The sequence below is a fragment of the Equus asinus genome, chromosome X, assembly GCF_041296235.1.
Source record: "Equus asinus isolate D_3611 breed Donkey chromosome X, EquAss-T2T_v2, whole genome shotgun sequence".
Taxonomy (NCBI): domain Eukaryota; kingdom Metazoa; phylum Chordata; class Mammalia; order Perissodactyla; family Equidae; genus Equus; species Equus asinus.
In genome coordinates this window covers 77542699-77555523 of record NC_091820.1, presented here as the reverse complement: position 1 = coordinate 77555523, position 12825 = coordinate 77542699, and positions in this window count along the sequence as shown.

The window sequence follows — 12825 nt, the reverse complement described above, 5'->3', positions numbered from 1 at the left end:
ATTAAATTAATATATTACTGCTTGAACAAAGAAATACAAGAAACACTAAGATCAATAAGTATACTACTGTCTGCATACATTTCCTAAACAGCTTTAAAAGTGGTTGAAAATTGGGGTCAGCCTGGTGGCACAGCAGTTGAGTTCACATGTTCTGCTTCAGCAATCTGGGGTTCATCGGTTTGGATCCCAGGTGTGGACCTATGCACTGTTTGTCAGGCCATGCTGTGGCAGACGTCCCACATATAAAGTAGAGGAAGATGGGCATGGGTGTTAGCTCAGGGCCAGTCTTCCTCAGCAAAAAAAAGAGGCGGATTGGCAGCAGATGTTAGCTCAGGCATAATCTTCCTTAAAAAAAAAAAAAGTAAAGAAGTAAAAAATAAAAAATGTGGTTGAAAATCTTGTGGAAATTATATCTTAACAGAAACTGCCTGTGGCTCAAATGCCACTTTACTACATTATAATTATGGTATGACATTCTTAATAGCTTTATTATATAGGAATAAAGTACTTATCATTAAAAAGCACTTTTATAGTATTATTTGGAATATGGCATTTTATTTAGATAAGAAAATATCTATGTGGAATATGGGGATATTTTAAGAAATATAAATAAATTTTATAATTGCCTTCACATATGCAGCAATAGACATTCTGACTCTATCTTAATTCCGTAATACACAGGAAAGCATTATCTACTGCCACCTCAGTGCTTTAAAAAGCTTTCCCCTGAGCTTTCCAAGAAAAGAAATGTTATCACTGTAATTGGATAGTCTGTGACAACATGTTATAATTTCTTTATTAATTATGATTCCTAATGTAGAGGAAATGAAATCTCAGTGTGTTAGAATTCAGTTGCCCAGCCAAAGTTAATTGCTCCTCAAGAGATGCCAACCTTGGGATATGCTGGGAATGTGAAAGAGAGCAACTGCTGACTTTAGTATCTTATTTTCCAGTGAATTAACATTTTTCACGTAATTAGCCCCAGTGTTCTTTTTAGATTAATGGATCAACTAATAATATGTTATGTTTTAAAAGAAACAAACAACAGGAAAGTGGAAACACAACAGAAGCATGTTTAAAGGGCATAGACTCTTTACAATAAACTCATTTTAACAATAGTGCCAGTTTAACCTTTACAAAAGTATATTTCTCTTTTTCTGTGCTATCCAAAATAAGTACAGCATCAAGTTTAACATAAGGTAGTTTTACACCTTTAAGTAATTTGTGCTGCTTATTAATAAGAAGTAATTTTGCATTATCTTTCAGAGTATATTTTCTGCATAATATATTCCTCATAATAAAATCATTTTGGTAAAGACAATACAATTGCCAGACAATTGGTATCTAGTTCCTGATAAAAGGGTGTTTGAGACCACTGATATTCCAGAAGATGAGATGGTGCAGGGGGCTTTCAAAGCATTTTTTCCTCTGGTCTGACTTCTCTAATATCTATCTCTATTATCAAGCAAATCACTAGAAAGCTACATACTTTAACTGTAATACAATAATCCCCCATATAAATGATTGCACTGATTTGCAATTTAATATTATTACCACAGTTTTTATTTACAGTCACTAAAAGAAGTGTCTATTTGACATGCTTTTCTACAGTTTTTGAAAAACAGCAGCAATGACACTAGCATTATATTATTTGATGCTCTTATAATGTACTCACGCAATAAATATATTTTTAAGGTCACTGTAAGAAAAAAAAGTTCTTAGTCTAGTGTTTTGCTTCATTTAACTGGCTAATAAGAGGTATGTAACCTGACACATTTCAAATTTCATAAATGAGCTAAGTATGATGAAAGTAACAAAAAATACATTTGAAGACATTAAACATTACATGTCAAATATTTTAGGTTAGATGAAATTTATATGTGATGCATTTAATTCAGATTTGGATTTGGGAAAACAGAGAGATGAAGGTTGGGGTGAGAGTTAAAGTAACAAACTATCAAGTAATTAGATCAATAGTCAAAATAGCCAGATCAAGCTCATCATTTTCAGACTTAATTATTTCAATCTTCTTAATGTGACAAATCTACCAACTGTTCATCTAGTTAATTCTGTGATAACTTACCTCTATTACATGCAGCACCAATTCTACCCCCATAATTCTGTAATGTCCCCTCCACCCCCTAAAAAAATGTTTCACAAAACAGAATTTTCTGCATAGATTTTATGGTCAAAAACTATAGATGCACTCAGAGAATCATAGAACTGAGAGAGAGTTCTAAAGTTGGTTCAACCCAAAGCAGTGATGTGCTGGTAAATGTTTAACTAAAATGACTCTCCAAAAATGCAAAGTCCTGATTTGTAGAATTTTATGATTTCCATGGTGTAACCATTCTCTTAATGGCTAATTCCAAGCTACCAGTACATCATTGGTCATTGAACACAGAGTTGAGAAGAGATGAGTGCAGTTGGATCTCAGGAGCAAGTATTCTGGTTCCAGCACACCACTGGACCAAAGTGATCACCACTTAATCTAGGTAATCCTAGGACGATGGCAGCCAACAGATAGTGGTCACTTGGAAGCTTGTTAAACTATTGATCATCTCTGCACTTGTGTTCTTTCTTTCTAACTGAGCTCTTGTCACAACCTATTCTAATTTAATTTTGTTATTTTGTTTAATTATTTTGTTGAGGTTGTATTAGTTTATAATGTTGTGTGATTTCAAGTGTACATTATTGTATACCAGTTTCTGTATAGACTGCATCATGTTCACCCCCAATAGTCTAGATTTTATCCATCGCCATATATATGTATATATATATATATATATATATATATATATATATTCCTTTTACCCATTTAGCCCTCCCTCAGCACCCCCTTTCCCTCTGGTAACCAGTAATCTGTTCTCCTTATCCATTTTTTTTATCTTCCTCATATGAGTGAAATCATACGGTATTTGTCTTCCTCTGTCTGGCTTATTTGGCTTAACATAATACCCTCAAGTTCCATCCAAGTTGTTGCAAATGGCATGATTTTGTCTTTTTTATGGCTGAGTAGTATTCCATTGTGTAGGTATACCATCTCTTCTTTATCCATTCAACAGTTGGTGGGTACTTGGGTTGCTTCCACCTCTTGGCTATAGTGAACAATGCTGCAATGAACATAGGGGTGCATAAATCTCTTTGAAATGTGGATTTCAAGTTCTTTGAATAAATACCTAGTGGTGGGATAGCTAGGTCGTATAGCATTCTATTTTTCATTTTTTTGAGAAATCTCCATGCTGTTTTCCTTAGTGACTGCACCAGTTTGCATTCCCACCAGCAGTCTATGAGGGTTCCCTTTTCTACAAATCCTCTCCAACATATGTTATTTTTTATCACGTTAACTATAGCCATTCTGATGATATAAGATGATATCTCATGGTAGTTTTCGTTTGCATTTCCCTAATAATTAGTGATGTTGAACATCTTTTCATGTGCCTGTTGGCCATCTTTATATCTTCTTTGGAAAAACTTCTGTTCATATCCTCTGCCCATTTTTTGATCAGGTTGTTCATTTTTATGTTGTGTGTTCTTTATATATTTTGGGAATTAATCCCTTATTGGATATATGTCTTGCAAATATTTTCTCCCAGATGATGGGATATCTTTTCATTTTGATCATGGTTTCCTTTACCATGTAGAAGCTTTCTAGTCTGATGTAGTCCCATTTGTTTATTTTTAGTTTTGTTTCCTCTGCCTGAATAGACATGGTATGTGAAAATATACTCCTAAGACCCATGTCAAAGAGTGGATTGCCTTTTTTCCTTCTAGGAGTTTTATGGTTTCAGGTCTTACTTTCAAGTCTTTAATCCATTTTGAGTTAATTTTTGTGTATGTTGTAAGATAATGGTCTACTTTTCATTCCATCCAGTTTTCCCAGCACCAGTTATTCAAGAGACTTTTCTTTCTCTATTGTATGTTCTTGGCTCCTTTGTCAAAGATTAGCTGTCCATAGATGTGTGGTTTCATTTCTTGGCTTTCAGTTCTGTTCCATTGATCTATGTGCCTATTTTTGTGCCAGTACCATGCTGTTTTGATTACTAGAGCTTTGTAGTATATTTTGAAGTCAGGGATTGTGATGCCTCCAGCTTTGTTTTTTTTTTTCTCAGAATAGTTTTCCCTATTTGAGGTCTTTTGTTGTTCCATATAAATTTTAGGATTCTTTGTTCTATTTCCATGAGAAAAGTCATTGGGATTCTGATTGGGATTGCATTGAATCCCAATTGCTTTAGGTAATATGGACATTTTGACTATGTTTATTCTTCCAATCCACGAGCATGGAATACCTTTCCATTTCTTTATGTCTTCTTTGATTTCTTTCAATAATGTCTTGTAGTGTTCCCTGTATAGGTCTTTCACCTCCTTGGTTAAATTTATTCCAATATATTTTATCCTTTTTGTTGTGATTGTAAATTGGATTGTATACTTGACCTCTCTTTCTGTTAGTTCATTATTAGTGTATAGAGATGCAACTGACTTTTGTAAGTCGATTTTGTACCCTGCAACTTTGCTATGGATGTTGAGTATTTCTAATAGTTTTCTGATGGATTCTTTAGGGTTTTCTATATAGAGAATCACGTCATCCAAAATCAGTGAGAATTTCACTTCTTCCTTTCCAATTTGGATACTTTTTATTTCTTTTTCTTTCCTAATTGTTCTGGCCAAAACCTCCAGTACGATATTGAATAATAGTAGTGGTAGTGGGCACCCTTGTCTTGTTCCTGTTCTCAGAGGGATGGCTTTTAGTTTTTCACCATTAAATATGATGTTGACTGTGGGTTTGTCATATATGGCCTTTATTACGTTGATGTCCTTTCCTTCTATACACGTTTTATTATGAGTTTTTATCATAAATGGATATTGGATCTTGTCAAATGCCTTCTCTGCATCTACTGAGATGATCATGTGATTTTTCTTCCTCATTTGTTAATGTGATGTATCACATTGACTGATTTGTTGATGCTGAACCATCCCTGCATCCCTGGTATAAATCCCACTTGATCATGATGTATGATCTTTTTAATGTATTGGTGTATTCGATTTGCCAATATTTTGTTGGGGATTTTTGCATCTACAGCCATCAGATATATTGGGCTATAATTTTCATTTTTTTGTGTTATCCTTGTCTGCTGTTGGTATCAGGGTAATGTTTGGCTCATAGAATGAGTTAGGAAGTGTCTTATCTTCTTTAATTTTTTGAAGGGTTTGAGAAGGATAGGTATTAATTCTTCCTTGAATGTTTGATAGAATTCTCCAGAGAAGCCACTTGGTCCAGGACTTTTGTCTTTTGGGAGGTTTTTGATTACCATTTCTCTCTCTTTACTTGTGATTAGTCTATTCAGATTCTCTATTTCTTCTTGATTCAATTTTTGGAAGGTTTATGTGTGGGGGATCAGAATTGGCCACCCCAAAATGTGTCACCTTGGCATGAGGATTATTCTGGGCTGGTTATTTTTAAAAACTGCAGACATGGGAGAAGCTCTGAAAAGTAGAAGTTACCCTTTGTAAGAGACATTTACATTTGTAAGGGCAATCTCCATGTGTAAAGGTAGCTCCTTCTCTGAACCAGGAGGAAGTGGGGATGACCTTATCTCTAGAAACTCTTATTGATACAGAAGGCAAGGACTTAAATCTGCATAATAACCTTCCTCTTGTCTACTATGTTTTTCTGATAATCTCCCATAACTGACTCCCCACACCCCCAACATCCTCCTTTGTCTGTAGCTGAAATTGGTATTTAAGATGAGAGCCTCTACCATTTTGGTGAGTTGCTCAGTTTTCCTGAGTGTCTCCCATGTATACATGTTATAAAACTTTGTTTGATTTTCTCCTGTGATTCTGTCTCATGTGAATTTAATTTACAGCCCACTCAGAAGGACTCAGAGGGTAGAGGATTTGTCTTCCTCCCTTACATATGATTCCAAGAACTTATCCATTTCTTTTAGGTTATCATTACATAACCTTTTACATTCCCTTTGAAATGCTCACCTGAACCTGCTTCAATTTTTCTTTAAGGTACATGTAGTACTTTCTATCTCACATCACAAATCATATTTGGACAATATTTTGGCATGATTTAGAAAGTTTGTTCAAGTTGTACTGACTCTCCCATCATTCAGTAGCACTTTTATTAACTGCATGAGCAGAAAAGTATTTTCAGTTTATTTAAATTTTCTTGTTAATACTCTGCTACTTTTTGGTACATCTTATATATTTGGTCCTTTTCTTTGGACTCTCCAGTTTTCTTCCTTTCCTTTTCTTCTTTTCATTTTTCTTTACCTTCCTCTCCTTTGTATCTATCTACCTCTATCAACTTCTCTCTCTCTAAAAGCACTGATTGTAATTTTTCTAATAATAAATGATATTTCAACTTCACATACTAAGATGACACTACTGACTTCCTACAGTAACAGTGATGGAGATGATAAAATTCAAGACAGGGCCAGCCCGATTGCCGAGAGGTTAAATTTGCATGCTCTGCTTGGCAGCCCAGGGTTTCACCTGTTCGGATCCTGGGCATGGACATGGCACTGCTCGTCAGGTCATGCTGAGGCAGCATCACAGAAGGACCTACAAGCAGACAGACTTACAACTAGAATATACAACTACGTATTGGGGGCTTTAGAGAGAAAAAGAAGAGAAAAGAAAAGAAGAAGATTGGCAGCAGATGTTAGCTCAGGTGCCCATCTTTAAAAAAAAAAAATTCAAGACAGGCCAACGGTCAAATATCCTGGTAGCAATGGGGCCTTGAGTAAACTGCTTAAACCTGCTTAAACTCTTTGAGCCCTATTTCCTTTATTTGTAAAATGCAAATAACACCTACCTTATGAGGTTGTTGTAAGAATGAAATATTGTATGTATTGTTCCTGGCCTATTCTAAGAGCTGAATAAATAACCAGTAGAAGCAATGGTAGTATTGTAGTAAAGCTCACAATAGATTATACTTGGGTAGTAGAAATAAATGAACACTACATTAGCTTTCAAAGTATGTCTCATTCCTCTTCGTCAGTCACTTACCTGAACTTTAGGGACGTGTTTGGTAGAATACAGGCAAAGGTTATTGGTATACTCTCTATGCAACCTTCAAGCAAAAATGTTTCAAATTGACAAATTATTAAGAATCTTGAAAATTCTACATGAGACAAAAAAGCACTCGCCAATCCTTTAATTGTGATCCTTTAATGTGGTATGTGTTTGCTACCAACACGTTAGAATCTTTTAGTTCACTACACTATCATTCCTGCTCTAACTACACCAAAACACCGCCTACTCTTTCATTGTGTATTCTCTTATAATGAGAAGATATCCTACCAGTGTGTGTGTAGTTGTGGTTTCTTCAATATATATTTCTGTAGTTTGGCTTTGATACCCATGTGTACTATTTTGTAAGTGTCCCAAAGGTGCTATACTAATTTAAGAGGTCATTTTGGATACTATCTTTACCTTGCAAATTGTTTTCAGAACTTGCCAAAACTAAGGTCACCTGCAACCTTTTATATTTCCAGAGAATTAATAACACTTGAAAATGTTGGCTCCCATTGAGCCCAGTATCACTTGTGCATTTCATTGCTTCTTAAAGAGTGTTTCCAAAACCCATGGCATTAATAAAATAATAAGACCACCATTGAAGATCTGAGTTTTCATTCAGGAATAGCTGCAGGCCTGCCCTGCTCTCCCAACCCCTTTTGTCCCACCCCAAACACTCCTTAACAGCCTTTTTTACTGCCCACCAACCTCTACATTTGTATCAAGCTTCTATTTTGTGCAAACAGTTCCTACTCCCTAACCTTGAGTTTGATCACCCAGATTTTGGACCTGCTGTTTGATTTGTTCTTGGTTCAACTTCCTACTTAAACTGGAGCACTTGGTGACTTAAATTTAAAAATGTTCTACAGATCAGCTCCCAGTACCCTTAGGGTTATTTTCTTGACCTTTGCTCTGATCATTAATATAGACAGGTTTGAAGCAGTCTTACAGAGTTTTGGAAAAAAGGGTACAAAACAAACTACTTAACAATAAAAATATGCCTAGCTACTTTTCCAAGTAAAATTTACAAGGAATGTAACAAGCATAGTTTTATTAAAATCTCCAAGAGACCTATATTTCAGCCATAAGGTAAATATTCTATAGCCCAATATTAATATAATTATAGAAATTATCTGATGATTAATAAAGACTACATCAAATTATGGAATTTTAAAGATCTGCTTATATTGGATTAAAATGCCAAATTATTTGGTAAAACAAAGCACACATCAAATTTAGAAATGTTTGTCAGCAGTAACTATAACACATTTAATACAACTCTCATTAAGGTGTAGTCAAATACAAAGTAGTCTGTGACAGATGGAGAGTACAGTCATAGAATAAAAACATTTATACAAAAAATATTTAACCTTTTCTCTTTTAATATTCTTTTCTAATGAAATTTCAAGTCTAATCAATATTTGGAATATTTAGTTTGTCTACATTTTTATAAACATCCCTGAAAGTCTAGTTTAATAGATAAAATCTCCTTACAGAATACATTATTATATGCTAATAAATTCCTCATTGATTTAGATTACAGAGTGGACTTGGAAGAGTTGACAAAAAATGCAGAGAGATGAGCCATTTTTCAGGCTTGGATGGTTTACAAAGTAATCCGCCTTTCTTATTTGTTTTCCTGTCATGAGTTTTAATGACATCCACAGAAGCTTAGCTACTCAGTGGTGCCTATAAGATTTGAGTCTCAACATGCCAGCGTAGATAATTTATTCACTTCACACAATTAGGGGATGATTAGGAACAGCTGAGGTTTGGAACTGGTGGGAAGATTCAACAGATTCTTTATTTCCCAAGCACTAAGCTTGGGTATTGCCCTCATTATGGCCTTACACATTCTCTCTGGCAACTTATTTACACTTACAGTCTTCATGGCACCTATAACCACAGTAGCTTTCTGTTTCACAAAATTTTAAGCTGAGCTCCTTAGCATCTGATACAGCTGGTAAAACTTGAGAAGTTCTTATATTAACCAAATCCCATATTGACTAATAGCACATTATTTATAACAGTACTCTACATTTGTATAATGTGATTATCATTCAGAATGCTTTTATAATACCTTCTTTTGCAATGACTTCTTTCATAACAACTCTGTAATGTTGGTTGAATGGATTATTTCATTACCATTTTATGGTTTAAGCTGTTACAGAAAATTGAACAAATTGAATACTACCTAATTGTGTGAACTTTAAAACAAAATTGAGAGGATTAGAATAGAATTCTACAGGATAGAATTTAAAAAATGTAAATATATTTCAGGCTACTAATATTAATTTATAAGGGCCCAGTCTCATATGAGAGGTATGATTATATATGATTCTTATATATGATTCTCAAGTGTTCAGGACAGGGAAGCAAAGTACTAAATGAAAATTTTAATTTTACATGAGCATATATTATTTGTGGGAACATTCTAATCATGAAAGATGCCTAATTTCATAGAACAAATTAGATTTTTTTTTTTAAATTTGTCAACTGAGTTAACAACTGCTGCCAATCTTGTTTTTCTTTCCTGCTTTTTCTTCCCCAATCCCCCCAGTATATAATTTTATGTTTTAGTTGTGGGTCCTTCTAGTTGTAGCATGTGGGATGCCACCTCAGCATGGCCTGACTAGCAGTGCCATGTCCGTACCCAGGATCCGAACCAGCAAAACCCTGGGCTGCCAAAGCAGAGCACATGAACTTAGCCACTTGGCCATGAGGCCGGCCCCTAGATTTTTTTTTCTGATTACAAGATCTTTGAATAAACTACAAGATCTTAATAAATTATAAATTAATATGGTATATAAACAATAATCTTCCTTCATCCCTTAAAATAAATATGGTTTCATGGTATTACAGCTGTACATAGAATCTCAAATATGCTGGAAAGCAGAATGTGTTATACTGGTTTCTCAAATAAGACAGAATAGCTATTTATTTACATCTACAATGATATTTGTATATTTATTTTTTATTGAGATATAGTTCATATACCATAAAATTCACTCTTTTAAAGTGTACAATTCAAAGTTTTCTAGAAAATTCACAAGTTTTGCAACCATCACTATTATCTAATTCCAGAACATTTTCATCACCCTAATAAGAAACAACCCCTTGCCCACCATCAGTATTCTCTGTCCCCACTTCTCCCCAAGCCCTGAAAATCATTAATCTACTTTCTGTCGCTGTGGATTTGCCTTTTCTGGACATTTCTGGTGAATTGGACCATACAATATTTGGTCTTTTGTGTCTGGATTCTTCACTTAGCATAACGTTTTTGAAGATCATACCATGTCCTACCATGTAAGGTTAAATGATACTCCATTGTATATGTATACATTTTCTTTATCCATTTATCTGTTGATGGACATTTGAGTTGTTTCCACGTTTTGCCTATTATAAAAAATGCTGCTATAAACAATGCTGTACGCGTTTTTGTGTGGATATATGTTTTTAATTCTTTGAGGTACATACCTAGAAGTGGAATTGCTGGATCATATGGTGACTCTATGCTTAAACTATTGAGGAACTGCCAAACTATTTTCCATCGAAGCTGAAACGTTTTACATTCCCACCAGCAATATACGAGGATTCAAATTTCTCTATACTTATGCCAACACTGGATAATATCCATGGATTTTAGTACCATAAGTACTGAGTGGTAAATGGTATTTAATTGCAATTTTGATTTGCATTTCTCTAATGACTAATGATGTTGAACACCCTTTCCTGTGTTTATTGGCCATTTGTATATCTTCTTTGCAGAAATGCCTATTCATATTCTTTGCCCATTTTTAAATTAGCTTGATTTTTTATTGTTGAGTTATAAGAGTTATTTATCTATTCTGGATATTACTCTCTTAAGATACGTAATTTGCAAATATTTTCTCCCATTGTGTGGGTTTTCTTTTCACTTCCTTAATAGTTTCCTTTGAAGCACAATATTTCAATTTCAGGAAGATTCAATTTATGCACTATTTTTTCATTGCTTGTGGTTCTGATGTCATACTTCAAACATTGCCTAATCCACGATCAGGAGGAGTTACGTCTATGTCTTCTTCTAAGAATTTTATAATTTTAACTCTTGCATTTAGATCTTTGATTCATTTATTTTATTTATTTTTTTAATTGATGTAACACTGTTTATACCATGTAAATTTTAGGTGTGCATTATTATAGTTCGATTTCTGTGTAGACTATATCCATTTTCATTTAGTTTTGCATATGATGTGAGGTAAGGGCCCAACTTCATTTATTTGCATGTGGATATCCGCTTATCCCAGCAGCATGTGTTGAAAAGACTATTCTTTCCCCTTAGAATTGTTTTGGCAGCCTTGTCAGTTGACCATAGATATACAAGTTTATTTCTTCACTCTCAATTCTCTTCCATTGGTGAACATGTCTATCCTTATACCACACAGTCTTTATTACTGTATCTTTGTAGTGCATTTTGAAATCAAGAAGTGTGAATCCTCCTACCTTGTTCTTTTTTTTTCCATTAGCCAGTAGTATGTTCATTTCTCTGCCTACTAGTTGACAGTGGGTTATTATAACAATGCTGCAGTGAAAATGTGTTTGTCTTAAGACCCAATGATTTCACTGCTAGATATATACTCTATCTATAAATACCCAAAAGTATATGCATCTTGCATATGTACACAAGTTGACATGTATAACTTATTCTTTTTTAACATCATTTCCGATATTCTTAGTCCCTTGCATTTCAATATGAATTTTTTCATTAGCCTATCAATTTCTGTCAAAAAAGCACTTGGTATTTTGACAGGGAAGAGTTAAATCTGTAGATAAATTAGGGAAATGTTGCCATCTTAGCAATATTAAGTCTTGTTATTCATGAATATGGAATATATTTTCATTTATTTAATTCCTTTTAAATTTCTTTCAGTGATGTTTTGTTATTTTCAGGGTACAAATCTTGCATTTCTTTTGCTAAATTTATTCTTAATAATTATATTATAATGAAGATATTGTAAATGGAATTTTTTCTTAATTTCATTTTTGTTATCTAATGCTAACGTATAGAAATATAATTGATTTTTGTGTATTTATCTTGTAACCTGTCTAATAGATGAAAAATATATTATCTCTCATAGCTTTCTTTTTCTGCATCCCTTAGGTTTTTCTATAGGCAAGATAATGGCATCTGAATATAGACATAGAAAGAATTCTTCCTTTCCAATCTGCATGCTTTTTATTTCTGTTTTTTGCCTGATTTCCCTGGATGAAACTTCATTACAAGGTTAAACGGAAATGGCAAGAGCAAGCATTCTCATCTTGTTTCTGATCTTAAGGGAAAATTTTTCAGTCTTTCAACACTAAGTACGATGTTAGCTGTGTGTTTCATGAATGCCCTCTATCAGGTTAAGAATTTTCTCTTCTATTCCAGTCTTTTGAGTGTTTTTTATATTGAAAAGATGTTGAATTTTGTCAGTTGGTTTTTCTGCATCTATTGAGAGATAATAGTGGGATTTTTGTCTTTTATTCTATTATTATGGTGTTTTAATGGGTGAGTTTTCATTTGTTGAACCAAAATTATATTCCCGTGAAAAGTCTCACTTCGTCATTGTATTAAACCATTTTGTACGTTGCCGGATTTGAATTGCCAGTATTGGATGAGGATATTTTTGTCTATATTCAAAAGAATATTGGTCTGCACTTTTCTTGTGATATCTTTCTCTGGTTTTGGTATCAGGGCAATATTGGCCTCACAATATGACTTGGGAAGAGATTTCTCTTCTATTTTTTGAAAGAGTTTGTGAATAATTGGCATTA